The sequence below is a fragment of the Mirounga angustirostris genome, unplaced genomic scaffold (genome assembly GCF_029215605.1).
Source record: "Mirounga angustirostris isolate CCGP_5_RB_7025 unplaced genomic scaffold, mMirAng1.0.hap1 SCAF_12, whole genome shotgun sequence".
In the NCBI taxonomy this organism is placed as follows: domain Eukaryota; kingdom Metazoa; phylum Chordata; class Mammalia; order Carnivora; family Phocidae; genus Mirounga; species Mirounga angustirostris.
The window spans coordinates 45,599,409-45,615,181 of NW_026991720.1; the positions used below are offsets into that span (position 1 = coordinate 45,599,409).

General features: G+C 42.8%; 1 non-coding gene across 1 annotated transcript; it reads right to left on the bottom strand.

Moving 5' to 3' along the window:
• Nucleotides 1-15,252: 15,252 nt before the first annotated feature.
• On the bottom strand, nucleotides 15,253-15,321 carry LOC123836207 (small nucleolar RNA SNORD2). The gene has a single exon (XR_006788903.1). It is a non-coding gene; the product is annotated as a small nucleolar RNA SNORD2 (small nucleolar RNA).
• Nucleotides 15,322-15,773: the final 452 nt, after the last annotated feature.

Consider the following 15,773-nt stretch of genomic DNA (forward strand, 5'->3'; position numbering starts at 1 on the left):
TCGGAGGTCCAGTGTGGCTTTGTGCAGGAGCCCCTGTCAGGAAGTGTGCCACCGAGCAAGTTAGCTCTAAAACTCCTGTATGGTCATTCAGCTACATGGTGGTTGTTCCCCTGCGGGGCTGCTTTGGTAGCTCTGACCCACCCCTCCCTTCACCCCAGATCTGAGTATTCACCTAAGAGTCACCCCCTGAGGCAGCAACTCTCTCCCTACCAGAGATTCTGGGCAACAGGTATGGAACGAGCATGGCGAGCTGAAGGCCAGGGGTGCTTAGGACAGACTTTAGACTTCCCGAGTAAAGAACTATACTCAGCTGACAGATTCGGGTTTTGTTAAACCACTAAAACTAAACTTTTGAGAGACTAAAGTTTACTCAGAAACTACCAAATAGTGCTGCTTTTACAGATTATCAAAATTAAAACCGCTGCATCTAAGGAAATTAGAATTTGTGTAGTGTTGGCTTAAATTCTATTTGAAATACTTCTGGTCTTCTAGATGGTGAGCAATAGAATTTTTGATTTTTCAGTCTCCTGATTTGCCGGAAGGGTTCCCCATTACTCACTGGTGAGCTTCTGTGCGGAGAAGTGGAGCCTTTTCCTCACCAAGAAAAAGACCATTGAAAATTGAAAGAAAAAAAAAATCCACAAACTTAGGATTATTTCTTCCCACGGGACATCTTGGTTGGTTTCGGGAAAGAAAGGACAGCTCCTATATTTCAGACGTGCATTTCTGGCATGTCTGGGCTGATTTGGAACTTATAAAAAACAACAAAAAATCCCCTGTCGAGTCACCAGGTGGCTTTGGTCCAGGTCCTAAGACTCGGACTCTCAACCTGCGTCTTGACAACCGGGCCTCCTAGGGTAGCCCCCCGTCCTCCCCCGCTCTGGGCGGCCGTGAGGAGCAGACGCGCTGAAGCTGGAAGGCGGGGTCGTTGCTCAGTACACACCACCGGCCACCGTGAAACCAACGCCGCTCATCTCTGCTCGCCAGGGAACGCCCCGCTGCTTCTCTTCTCAGCGCGGGGCCTTCCCGACAAGGTCCCCTATGGGCCTGGAAGCTCTCAAGGTCAGGCCCAAGACCACGATTCCACCTCGGGCAGCTTGGACTAGCCTAGCTTCATCAGCGAAGGCATAGCCATTAGTGTTCACCACGGTCACCTGAGAGCCCTACCGCTCAAGTGTGACTCACAGCCGCGGGGTCCTCGTACGGGGAAGAACGGAGCAGGAGCCCGCGAGCCTCGGCCAGGGGTCCCCTTCTGCTCCCCACTGGACGCGGGTGGCTCACGGGATCTTTTGGTCCACTTCCAGGCGTGCCACGTCTATTTCCAGCAGCGAACTGCTCCCGCCCGGGAAAACCCCCTCGCCCTGGAGCTGAAAGGCGAAACCGTGATCATTGTGCCAGGCGCCCCCAGAGAGAGGGATTTTAACGAAAACGGAACTCGCTGGCGGGGAGGCTCGTGTTCCCACTCAGATGTGCTTGTGGCGCCGCAGGGCCCCGGGGGCCATCCCAGCACGAGGCTCTCAGCCTTCATGTGCAACGGACTGCGCCCAAGACCAGCTTAAAACTTTCAGAGGCACTAAGCACTGGCAAGGTTATGGGCCCCCAATGATCTGTAATTAAAAGAATTTTTAAACAATAGTAAATGCATAAACAGTAAATAAGTGCAAGGATGTTAAGCAAGTTTTCCCATGACTACTTGGGTGTTCTGTTTTGGTGGGTTTTTTTTGTTTTTGTTTTTTTTTTGCAAATAACAAATATCAAAAGATCTCAAACTTTTTTTCTTGATTTTTTTTCTGCCAGTGCTTTTTGTTATAAAAGCAGTATCACAATATTAAAGGAAAAATTTTAAATAATGCTTATAAATAATACTAAGTTACTTCAATTTTTACGTGTCATCTTCCCATGCTTTGCCTACTTTGTGACATTTTTCCCCATTTTTTTTATTTTGGTAAAATACACACAATTAATCCTTTATGTCAGTGGCTCCCAAGGATCCAGCTGTGCTAGGGGCCTGGTGACATTGTTCTTTAAGACTCCATACCAAGTACATAATGTTAAAAACAATTTCCTTTTAAGCCCATTCACCCTTGTGTCCAAAGACATTGGTAAGCAGAGAGTTGGCCCCAAGGCTCAGTAAGGAACAGTACTGCAAGTCTCTGGGTGCTGAGGATTTAGGTTCAAATCTCAGTGCTACCAGTGGTTGCATGACCCTGGACAAGTAACTTAGCTTTTCTGTGCTTGGGTTTCCCATTGTAATACTAGTACTCCTGTCAGAGGGGTGTTCGGTTAGAGGAGTAAATTAATATATGTAAAGAACTTAAGACAGTACCTGACAGGGAGTATGGGCTCCAGGAGTAGTAACTCTTATTATCTGATCAGAACCTTTTCCTTCCAGCAGGGCCTTAATGAGCACCAGGGATAAGGCAAGAGAAAAGAGGGGCCTGGGCTGGGCCATCCTTCCCATCCTTCAGAGCCCCTCCAAAACAACATCACCATTTTCAGACCGATAGCAAGTTCTAGACATTTAAGTGACCTAGAGCCAGAAGCCATTTCCAAGGCTGAATACCTATGGGATAAGAACCATTCCCTATACTTGACACTGTCTTTCATTTTCACTTTGTTAAGGAACTGCATATCTGTGTCATATCCAGAAACATGGATTAGGGAGGACAAAAGCCTGTTTGCATTTTGATTTGATTTCACAGATGTTAGAGAGTATTATCTGGTCTTTCACACTACAATCATGTGGCTGAACGTCATTTCTTTGATGTGAGCCCGTGGTTCTCTGTTCCAGCATTCTTTTCTTTCACTCATTAACACTGCTACTGATTCCCCAGCCCGCTGAAGAAATGAATGCTGGGTGTCTTGAGAGGAGCAGGAGGAGAGTAGAAAGGGAGGTAGAGCAGGGAATAAAGCCAAACAAATTGGGAGGGTGGGAGATGGGTGGGGGGACTCCTGACTTGCACCCAGCTTTGCCCGCTCCTATGACCTTGTCCAGGAACTGGCCCAGTGTGTCTCAGGCTGTCAGCCCAGCGTCCTGGGCACTGGTGTTTATGGAGGTGGCAGCTCATCATCTATTGAGCAGCTGTGGAGTATTTCCCAATGGATTTGATTTTCTATTTCCCACATTCCTAGGCAATGTGTAAGGTCTTTTTTCTTTCATCAAGATAATGCACTTCTTTCTTTTTTTTTTTTTTTGTATTCCATTTTCGTTCTTTTTTTTAAAAATTTTTTTTAATTCTTATGTTAATCCCCATACATTACATCATTAGTTTTAGATGAAGTGTTCCATGATTCATTGTTTGTGCATAACACCCAGTGCTCCATGCAGAACGTGCCCTCCTTAATACCCATCACCAGGCTAACCCATCCTCCCACCCCCCTCCCCTCCAGAACCCTGTTTGTTTTTCAGAGTCCATTGTCTCTCATGGTTCGTCTACCCCTCCAATTTCCCCCGCTTCATTCTTCCCCTCCCGCTACCTTCTTCTTCTTTTTTTTCCCTTAACATATATTGCATTATTTGTTTCAGAGGTACAGATCTGAGATTCAACAGTCTTGCACAATTCACAGCGCTTACCAGAGCACATACCCTCCCCAGTGTCTATCACCCAGTCACCCCATCCCTCCCACCCCACCCCCTACTCCAGCAACCCTCAGTTTGTTTCCTGCAATTAAGAATTCCTCATATCAGTGAGATCATATGATACATGTCTTTCTCTGTTTGACTTATTTCACTCAACAAAATACCCTCCAGTTCCATCCACATCGTTGCAAATGGCAAGATCTCATTCCTTTTGATGGCTGCATAATATTGCATTGTATATATATACCACTTCTTCTTTATCCATTCATCTGTTGATGGACATCTTGGCTCTTTCCACAGTTTGGCTATTGTGGACATTGCTGCTATAAACATCGGGGTGCACGTACCTCTTCGGATCCCTACTTTTGTATCTTTGGGGTAAATACCCAGTAGTGCAATTGCTGGATCATATGGTAGCTCTATTTTCAACTTTTTGAGGAACCTCCATACTGTTTTCCAGAGTGGCTGCACCAGCTTGCATTCCCACCAACAGTGTAGGAGGGTTCCCCTTTCTCCGCATCCCCGCCAACATCTGTCGTTTCCTGACTTGTTAATTTTAGCCATTCTGACTGGTGTGAGGTGGTATCTCATTGAGGTTTTGATTTGGATTTCCCTGATGCTGAGCGATATTGAGCATTTTTTCATGTGTCTGTTGGCCATTTGGATGTCTTCTTTGGAAAAACGTCTGTTCATGTCTTCTGCCCATTTCTTGATTGGATTCTTTGTTCTTTGGGTGTTGAGTTTGATGAGTTCTTTATAGATTTTGGATACTAGCCCTTTATCTGATATGTCATTTGCAAATATCTTCTCCCATTCTGTCGGTTGTCTTTTGGTTTTGTTGACTGTTTCCTTTGCTTTGCAAAAGCTTTTTATCTTGATGAAGTCCCAATAGTTCATTTATGCCCTTGCTTCCCTTGCCTTTGGCGATGTTTCTAGGAAGAAGTTGCTTCGGCTGAGGTCAAAGAGGTTGCTGCCTGTGTTCTCCTTTAGGATTTTGAGGACTCCTGTCTCACATTGAGGTCTTTCAACCATTTGGAGTCTATTTTTGTGTGTGGTGTAAGGAAATGGTCCAGTTTCATTCTTCTCCATGTGGCTATCCAATTTTCCCAACACCATTTGTTGAAGAGACTGTCTTTGTTCCATTGGACATTCTTTCCTGCTTTGTCAAAGATGAGTTGACCATAGAGTTGAGGGTCCATTTCTGGGCTCTCTATTCTGTTCCATTGATCTATGTGTCCGTTTTTGTGCCAGTACCATGCTGTCTTGATGATGACAGCTATGTAATAGAGCTGGAAGTCCGGAATTGTGATGCCGCCGGCTTTGCTTTTCTTTTTCAACATTCCTCTGGCTATGCGGGGTCTTTTCTGGTTCCATACAAATTTTAGGATTATTTGTTCCATTTCTTTGAAAAAAGTGGATGGTATTTTGATGGGGATTGCATTGAATGTGTAGATTGCTCTAGGTAGCATTGACATCTTCACAATATTTGTTCTTCCAATCCATGAGCATGGAACGTTTTTCCATTTCTTTGTGTCTTCCTCAATTTCTTTCATGGGTATTTTATAGTTTTCTGAGTAAAGATCCTTTGTCTCTTTGGTTAGATTTATTCCTAGGTATCTTATGGTTTTGGGTGCAATTGTAAATGGGATCGACTCCTTAATTTCTCTTTCTTCTGTCTTGTTGTTGGTGTATAGGAATGCCACTGACTTCTGTGCATTGATTTTATATCCTGCCACTTTACTGAATTCCTTTTTGAGTTCTAGCAGTTTTGGGGTGGAGTCTTCTGGGTTTTCCACATAAAGTATCATATCATCTGCAAAGAGTGAGAGTTTGACTTCTTCTTTGCCAATTTGGATGCCTTTGATTTCTTTTTGTTGTCTGATTGCTGTGGCTAGGACTTCCAATACTATGTTGAATAGCATTGGTGATAGTGGACATCCCTGCCGCGTTCCTGACCTTAGGGGGAAAGATCTCAGTTTTTCCCCATTGAGAATGATATTCGCTGTAGGTTTTTCATAGATGGCTTTTATGATATTGAGGTATGTACCCTCGATCCCTATACTCTGAAGAGTTTTGATCAAGAAAGGATGCTGTACTTTGTCAAAAGCTTTTTCTGCATCTATTGAGAGGATCATATGATTCTTGTTCTTTCTTTTGTTAATGTATTGTATCACATTGATTGATTTGCAGATGTTGAACCAACCTTGCAGCCCAGGGATAAATCCCACTTGGTCGTGGTGAATAATCCTTTTAATGATACTGTTGGATCCTATTGGCTAGTATTTTGGTGAGAATTTTTGCATCCATGTTCATCAGGGATATTGGTCTGTAATTCTCCTTTTTGATGGGGTCTTTGTCTGGTTTTGGGATCAAGGTAATGCTGGCCTCATAAAATGAGTTTGGAAGTTTTCCTTCCGTTTCTATTTTTTGGAACAGTTTCAGAAGAATAGGTATTAATTCTTCTTGAAATGTTTGGTAGAATTCCCCTGGGAAGCCATCTGGCCCTGGGCTTTTGTTTTTTGGGAGATTTTTGATGACTGCTTCAATTTCCTTAGTGGTTATAGGTCTGTTCAGGTTTTCTATTTCATCCTGGTTCAGTTTTGGTAGTTGATACATCTCTAGGAATGCCTCCATTTCTTCCAGGTTATCTAATTTGCTGGCATAGAATTGCTCATAATGTGTTCTTATAATTGTTTGTATTTCTTTGGTGTTGGTTGTGATCTGTCCTCTTTCATTCATGATTTTGTTGATTTGGGTCATTTCTCTTCTCTTTTTGATAAGTCTGGCCAGGGGTTTATCAATCTTGTTAATTCTTTCAAAGAACCAGCTCCTAGTTTCGTTGATCTGTTCTACCATTCTTTTAGTTTCTATTTCATTGATTTCTGCTCTGATCTTTATTATTCCTCTTCTCCTCCTGGGTTTAGGCTTTATTTGCTGTTCTTTCTCCAGCTTCTTTAGGTGTAGGGTTAGGTTGTGTACTTGAGACCTTTCCTGTTTCTTGAAAAAGGCTTGTATTGCTATATACTTTCCTCTTAGGACTGCCTTTGCTGCATCCCAAAGATTTTGAATAGTTGTGTTTTCATTTTCATTGGTTTCCATGTATTTTTTTAATTCTTCTTTCATTTCCTGGTTGACCCATTCATTCTTCAGTAGGATGCTCTTTAGCCTCCATGTATTTGAGTTCTTTCCGACTTTCCTCTTGTGATTGAGTTCTAGTTTCAAAGCATTGTGGTCTGAAAATAGGCAGGGAATGATCCCAATCTTTTGGTACCGGTTGAGACCTGATTTATGACCTAGGATGTGATCTATTCTGGAGAATGTTCCATGGGCACTAGAGAAGAATGTGTATTCCGTTGCTTTGGGGTGGAATGTTCTGAATATGTCTGTGAAGTCCATTTGGTCCAGTGTGTCATTTAAAGTCTTTGTTTCCTTGTTGATCTTTTGCTTAGACGATCTGTCCATTTCAGTGAGGGGGGTGTTAAAGTCCCCCACTATTATTGTATTGTTGTCGATGTGTTTCTTTGCTTTTGTTATTAATTGCCTTATATAATTGGCTGCTCCCATGTTAGGGGCATAGATATTTACAATGGTTAGATCTTCTTGTTGGATAGATCCTTTAAGTAGGATATAATGTCCTTCCTCATCTCTTATTACAGTCTTTGGTTGAAAATCTAATTTGTCTGATATAAGGATTGCCACCCCAGCTTTCTTTTGGTGTCCATTAGCATGGTAAATGGTTTTCCACCCCCTCACTTTCAATCTGGGGGTGTCTTTGGGTCTAAAATGAGTCTCTTGCAGACAGCATATGGATGGGTCTTGTTTTTTAATCCAGTCTGATAGCCTGTGTCTTTTGATTGGGGCATTGAGCCCATTTACATTCAGGGTAACTATTGAAAGATAGGAATTTAGTGCCATTGTATTGCCTGTAAGGTGACTGTTACCGTATATTGTCTGTGTTCCTTTCTGGTCTATGTTGCTTTTAGGGTCTCTCTTTGCTTAGAGGACCCCTTTCAAGATTTCCTGTAGGGCTGGTTTTGTGTTTGCAAATTCCTTTAGTTTTTGTTTGTCCTGGAAGCTTTTTATCTCTCCTTCAATTTTCAATGACAGCCTAGTTGGATAGAGTATTCTTGGCTGCATATTTTTCTCATTTAGTGCTCTGAATATATCCTGCCAGTCCTTTCTGGCCTGCCAGGTCTCCGTGGATAGGTCTGTTGCCAATCTAATGTTTCTACCCTTGTAGGTTACATATCTCTTCTCCTGAGCTGCTTTCAGGATTTTCTCTTTGTCTATGAGACTCGTAAGTTTTACTATTAGATGTCAGGGTGTTGACCTATTTTTATTGATTTTGAGACGGGTTCTCTGTGCTTCCTGGATTTTCATGCCTGTTTCCTTCCCCAAATCAGGGAAGTTCTCTACTATAATTTGCTCCATTATACCTTCTGCCCCTCTCTCTCTTTCTTCTTCTTCTGGGATCCCAATTATTCTAATGTTGTTTCGTCTTATGGTATCGCTTATCTCTCGAATTCTGCCCTCGTGATCCAGTAGTTGTTTATCTCTCTTTTTCTCAGCTTCTTTATTTTCCATCATTTCATCTTCTATATTACTGATTCTCTCTTCTGCCTCATTTATTCTAGCAGTTAGCGCCCCCATTTTTGATTGCACCTCATTAATAGCCTTTTTGATTTCTACTTGGTTGGATTTTAGTTCTTTTACTTCTCCAGAAAGGGTTTCTCTAATAACTTCCATATTTTTTTCAAGCCCAGCTAGTATCTTTAAAGTGATGATTCTGAACTATAGATCTGACATCGTACTAATGTCCGTATTGAGTAGGTCCCTGGCAGTCGGTACTACCTCTTGTTCTTTTTGTTGAGGTGATTTTTTCCGTCTTGTCATTTTGTGCAGAGGAAAATAGATTAATGAGAGAACAAAATGCTAGTAGAGTAACAATGTCCCCAGAAAATATACTCTAAACAAATCAGAAAAGACCTGAAGCAGTGGGAAAAGAAAGGGAAAGAGAAAAAAGAAAAAGAAAAAAAAAGAAAAAGATAAAAACAAAAACAAACAAAACAAAACAACAACAACAACAACAAAAAACCAGAATGTGATCAAATATGATCAGGCTGGTATATAGATCAGTGCCACACACTAGATTTGGGGTGTATTTTGGTCTTTTAGAAGAAAGTGCCTCCCAAAATTTTAAAGAAAGAAAAACTTATATATGTACAAAAATAAGGGTTGATATGATGAAGGGATGGAATATGACTGTAAAGATGGAAATTATAAAAAATTTTATAAAAGGAATTGATAAGAAGTTGTTTGAAAAAAGAAAGAAGAGGATTTAAAAAAAGAAAAAAAAAAGGAGAGAATTTGATCAGGCAGGGAAATAGAAAACACCATATACTAGAGATTTAGGGTATATTTTAATCTGTTAGAAGAAACTATCTCAAAATTTTAAAGAGAGAACAACATATATATAAGCCAAAAATATGGGTAACTACTATGAAGGGATAGAATATGACTCTAAAAATGAAAAATAAACATGTTTTTTTTAAAAAAAGGGATTGATAAGATGTTGAAAAAGGGAAAAAGAAAAATCCAAAAAGAAATAAAAAGACAAAAAGACAGTTAAAAAAAATTAACTTTAAAAGACTAAAGAATCATGGTAAAAAAGCCGTGAATTCTATGTGCAGTATTCCCCTAGCGCTGGAGTTCTGCCGTTCTCATTGATCGGTAACCTTGGTCTTGGCCGGCTGTTCTCGCTGATCTTCTGGGGAGGGGCCTGTTGCCGTGGTTTCCAAATGTCTCTGCCGGAGGCGGAATTGCCCCGCCCTTGCCCCCTCCCGGCTAAGTAATCTGCTCGGGTTTGCTCTCCGGGGCTTTTGTTCCCTACGAGCTTTCCGTACAGCTTTGGAGGCGGAGAGTGATGATGGCGGCCTCCCAATCTCCGCCCTGGAGGAGCCGAGAACTCGGGGCCCCGCTCCTCAGTGAGCCCCCAGAGAAAAGCCGTCAGTCACTCCCGTCTCCCCGCTCTCCGGCCGCACTCCGTGCTCACCCGGCCTGCGACCGCGCGCCTCTATCTCTGGCCCCCGACCCCGGGTGGAGTCTCCAAACCCAGCAGATCCCTGCGGTGCACTCCCGCCCGGCTCCTCCCGGGGGAGGAAGGTGAGTCTCCCCGGATCTGCCGCTTGTTGGGTCCCTGCTGGAGGAGCAGGGGCCCGACTGCGCCACGGATCACGGTTTATGCGAACCCCGAGCTGAGAGCCCGCGCCTGGGCTCCGCCTCTGCAGCCGGCTTCCCTGCTCCGATACCTGGGAGCTCTGCCGCCCTCAGGCACCCCCGGTCTTTCTGTGACCCCGAGGGTCCCGAGACCACACTGTCCCGGAGGGTTCCACCCCCCGCTTAGCCACCAGAGTGACGTCCCTCGGCGGAGCAGACTTTGAAAAGTTCCGATTTTGTGCTCCGCGGCTCTATCACTTGCCAGAAGCGGCCGCCGGAGGCCCCTCCCCCGCCGTCTATGCTCCCGAATATCGCCTCGGATTCACTTCTCCGCACGTCCTACCTTCCAGAAAGTGGTCGCTTTTCTGATGAGAGAGTTGTTGCTCTTCTTTTCTTCGATCTCCTGTTGGGTTTGTAGGTGTTCAGAATGGTTTGACCCCTATCCAGCTGAATTCCTGAGAGGAGACGAAATCCAGGTCTCCTACTCCTCCGCCATCTTGCTCCGCCCCCAATGCACTTATTTCTAATTCATTTTCCCAGGAGGACCCATCAGTGATGAACATTCTTCCATTTGAATCATCTAGTCCAGTGTTTCTCAACTTTTTTTTTTTTTTTAACGTTTTCCCTTCGAGGAGAATTTTTAGACATTTTTTTCCTAATCCCTCTTCCCACCATGGAATTCTAACACCACAGTTAGACTGTATTTCTCTTTATGCCCCCCCCTGGGCACAAACCACTGAATACCCAAGTTCTTTTTGGTCCCCCATGAACCAATTTTCACCCTCTTAGGGGTGATATCCTCCCGGTTGAGAATGCTTGATCCAGTCAAATCCTAGATAATTCTTGTTACCCTTGCCATCTCCAAGAACCCCAGTGTAACCCTAAAGACCATTTGCCTTCATACACATTATTCAGCTTCCAATCCAGTAAATTTTAGTAGTTACAACATTCTTAATCCTTCCTTCACTCTTTTATCTGTCCTGAAACAATTTTAATCATTGTGCAAAAACATTGCTTGTGTTGTTTAAAAAAATGCTAAGTGTAAAAGGGGAACAGGCTGTCCTAACAGGGACCGTTCCTACCTGAAGCATTCTGGCACCAGCAGCTTCAGAGCTGAATTTCGGTGACTGCCACCAAGCCTTCGGACAGAACCTGAGGCTGACCAAATTTGCCTTTGCTGTTGTCCCACTTCCCTTTCTCACTTCCTAATTCTCACAACCCATCCAAGAGATCCACAGAACCCCAGCCTCTGCCCACCCCAGGGTGCCTACCTTCTACATCAGCATCCTCCTGCTCAGTCATCTCCCTCACAACCCCAGATTAATTCCAGAACACATTTGGCTCTTTTGAAAGGGTTTGATCTCTGCAATGTCTTAAGCAGAGCTGAGAAAGCCCATGCATCCATCCATGCATCCATCCATCCATCCCTCCCTCCCTCCTTCCCTCCCTCACCGCCCCCCCACCCCACCCCAGATAGATACTGAATACCTACTTTATCCCAGGCGTTTTGTGGGCTGGTAAGAATACAATGGTTAGTGTCATGTCTGGGATTTGATTTTACCCTATTTACAAGTTAATAAGTTAGACTGTTACTGTTTCATGGATGTTAGCATGACACATGAGACTCCTGGGTCAGAGACACAAGACTTTACCATCCACAGAACAACAGAGAGCTGATGGCAAATAAAATGGTTTCAATAAGGAAATTAGTCAACACTGAAAGCTTTTGTAAGGTCAAAGTGAGATTAATCCTGAAAAATGCCCACAGATGTAGTGACATGGAGGTTAAAGATCACCTTGATAACAGCCGTTTTGGTAAACTGACAGCAGGGAAGCCAGACTGGAATGGGTCGAGAAGTAATTGGATTAAGGACGTCTTTCAAGAAATATATGAAAGAGAAAAGACTAGACAGTGCTCAAAGGGGATATGGAATCTGGGGAGGGTTACTTCATCTGAAGTAAGACCAGTTGAATAAACATTAACTGGGAGGGACACAGGCGTAGGAGAGAGTGAGAAGTGGTGACTGAGAACTCGAGACTCCTGAGGTGAGTAGGACCAGGGCCTGCAGCACAGATGAGACACTGAGCCTCTCACAGGAAGCACGGCTTGGCCAGGGTGAGGTGCAGAGCAGACGGCTGTGTGACGCTAGAAGGAGGATGCTGGGGACTGTCAACATCCAGGGTTAATACTACACTCTATGAAACAATCATCTCTTCAGGGGGAAGGGGAACCAAAAACAGAGTAGAGTAGAATATATTTCTTCTAAATGTGGAAACGTTTTTCAGGACAATTTTTGCCCATTTTGTTTCTGAAAAGACAAAAAGGAAAGGTATTAAGTAAGCAGCACTTACAGTCTTCCCCCAACTGTCCTTCCTCAGAAGGAGGACTCCAGGGCCTACCCTCACTGAACATCATTGAAGGAAAGAGGTCAAGGATACTAAGAGATTACTGGAATTGTGGTAAACTCCCATAGAAGGTTCACAATATGTCAGACCCTCTTCTAATTATTTATATATACTTTTTTTTTTTCACTCCTCACAGTCACCCTATGAAGTCAAGGAAACTTGAGCTACAGAGAGTTTAAAGTAACTCGCCCAAAGATCCACACAGTTAGTGAGATGGCAGATATTCCAACATAGGCGGTCTGGCTCCACTTGGTATGTTCAACCACGTACGCCATGCTGCTGCTATTACTGAGGACCCAGTAAAGAGTAATCCAGGGATGAGCAGAGACAAGAGGTGCTGGAGGGAGAGATGAGGAGACAGTTTACGGCTGGGGGAGAGGTGGATCCATTAAACCTCAGGTACAATGGGCCACCTTAATCTGGACTGTAAGCTAAAACACCATCACTACAGTGGTTTAAACAAATGATCAAGACTCATTTATTTAGGGGAGCCTGGGTGGCTCAGTTGGTTAAGCAACTGCCTTCGGCTCAGGTCATGATCCCAGGGTCCTGGGATCGAGCCCCACATCGGGCTCCTTGCTTGGTGGGGAGCTTGCTTCTCCCTATCCCTCTACCTGCTACTCCCCCTGCTTGTGCTCTGTGTGTCAAATAAATAAATAAAAAATCTCTTAAGATTCATTTATTTAAATGCCAATTCTACTCAACTAAATTTATAATGTATCAGTAAATATTTCATTTTTATAAATAGGCCTGAAATGTAATTTTGAAACAAAATCAGTATGATTTTTATTATAACCAACAGTGATATTAGAACTTCATTCGGGTTACGAAAACAGCCTCATAACTGGACTAGATCATCAAATATGTGACTAAGATGTTACAGATATGTGAATGATTTGCCCAACTTGTGCATTTGTACTATGATATGTATGGTAGATTCTTATGGCAAATGCTCCCCAATAAACTACATTTCCCTCTACCTATGTGACTTGTGATGGGTCAGGAAATGATACACTGGCAAACACATGCAAGCAGAAGCCTGAAAAGGGCTTGCAGATTGGAGTTTGTCCTCTCTTGCTGCTGGAAAGCCTTCCACTGCCAAGTGAATAATCCCAGGCTAAGCTGCTGGAGACACGCGGGCCAGCCAGCAGCCAGCCAGCACTTACCTCCAGACACGTGCAACTAAGACAATGCCCCCAGCGGACCCACCTGCTGGCTGCAGCCACATGAACAAGTCTAGGCAAGAGCCTACATTTCTGACTCTCAGAACTGCAAGTTAAGTATGGCTGTGCTTTTAAGCTACTAAATTTTGGGGGCGGGGGTGGTTACTCAGTGAAGGATAATTGAAACAATACATAAAAATCGAGGAAGGCTAGTTGCTGTATTAAATGACCCCCAAATGCACAACGGCTTAAATACAATAGACGTTTTCCATTCATAGAAACAGTTCAAGAAGGTTTCAGATTGGTGGCAGGGGGCTCTGTTGAATACAGTCACTCACGGACCCGGGCTTTCAGTTTTTGCCATTTTCAATGTGTAGTTGCCATGGTCACGTAGGCACCGTAAACCAGATAGCAGAAGCAGAGAGAGCACGGAGGGCAGCAGATGGGAGACTGTATTGGCCCACTCAAGAAACAAGGCACGGCCCTTCTATTCACATTTCAAAGGTAGAACCAATCACATGGCCAACCCTAACTGCAATCAAGGAGTCTAGTTGTGTGACTGGGAAGGTGAGCAAACAGTCTGATGAACTCACAGTTCGATGCTATAGACTTATATTAGCTTTTTAGGCACAATGAGAACACAGGGAACCTAATCCATGTAAATCTTCATTTCTTCATCTACAACACAGGGAATCATTGTTTTTGCTAGGTTGTTATAAGGATTAAATGTAAAGTACTTGGTAAGAGTGTCTGGCACGTGATAGGCATTCAGTAAATGGTAGCTATTAGCATTATTACTGTTACTAAGTTGAATGGTGTGAGAAATCAAAGAGTATGGAAAGGAGTCACACTAAGCTATCCAGAGAGCAGTAACATTAGTCATGACATGTCCAAGTGCAGTCACAAAAGTCTAACTCAAACCAGTGTTATCAAAAAAGGGAAGGGACTTATTAGGATAGAAAGACAGGGTGTAGCTCTCCATGTCAAAGGAAGACCTGCCAAACTGGAACCGTCACCAAGATTTCAGAGGTTGGAACTCTCTTCCCTTTTCATGTTATATGCCACTTACATAGATCTTTGCTTCATTCTCTCCAATGACACAGCCTTTGCATGTTTCAACAGGCTCCAGAATTTTTCTGCTAATTTTCAAATATATGATAATATTGTTGTAGTTGTATTTTTAAAGGGTGTCTATTGGCCATGAGTTGGTAATTGCTGAAGTTAGGGGATGGGGACATGGGAGTTCACTACACTGTCCTCTCTACTTCTGTATACATTTGAAAATTTCCACTAAACAAACAAAAGAAAACAAAAGCCCAAGACTGATCTCATCTTGACTTAGATTCAAGAAGAAAGAGGGATGCACTTGACTGGCCCATCTTACATCACATTTTTAAGCAGAGATTTTCCGCTTTGATGAAAACTCTATGTACTACAAGGGAAATGCTGCCATGATCAGCACTATCATCTGTTTGGCTGTGGGTTTTCTGGATTTTGAGAGACATGGCTAAAGTGATATAGAGACATCAGGACTTGAATTCAACTACAACCTTTTCTTGACCTTACTGAGAACACATTCCCCACTTTCCTCACACCGTGTCACCTTAAGAAAGGTTGAGCTATTTTGGCAGCATTTTCCATGAGTACCTTCATATTTAATAGTCTCAGGAGAGAATAGATCAGAGAAAAAAGCACAAGAACTATAAAAATTACAGATCTACTTTCTAGTGATGGGGACAATAAACTCAGGATAGTCACATATGTATTAAGGGTATCTAATCAGAATATCCAGTACATAAGAGATCCTCTGGTCAGCAGCAGAAAATAAAAGAGGTTGAGAACAGCTACTACTCTTTCTTATAAGATTTTTTTCCCCCCCAAATAGCCAAGTGATTAGGAATGAGTATTCTCTTCATTTCAGGTCAGTCCCAAAAGATGATTGCCATCATTTCACTATAGGATGTATTTTCTGAAGAAAAAAAAAAAAATCAATTTCTCTGTATTACATTCTTCATAATCATATCCTATGAATTGGTTGATCTCATCTATTATACTGACCACATAAAAAATAAAGGCTAAGGGGAAAGATGCTGATAATCTTAGAAAAAATTCTAAGGATGTAGGAAGCATTTGTTGACTACAATCTAGTACTCTGTCCAGAAAGAAAGAGCATATTGGAATATAACCTTTACAACTAAAATCTTTGCTAATCAGTCTTGATATTCAAATCATTTTGTATCCAAGTCAGATTTTTATTTTCACAAAGGTGAAAGGACTGTCCTTTCCAAAGATAGATATCACAACATATTCCATCCTACATGTTTTTGTTTGTTTGTTTGTTTGTTTGTTTTTACACACCATGTAACACTAACATTCCTTCCATTGGGTGGTAGAGTCTGTGTCTTCTC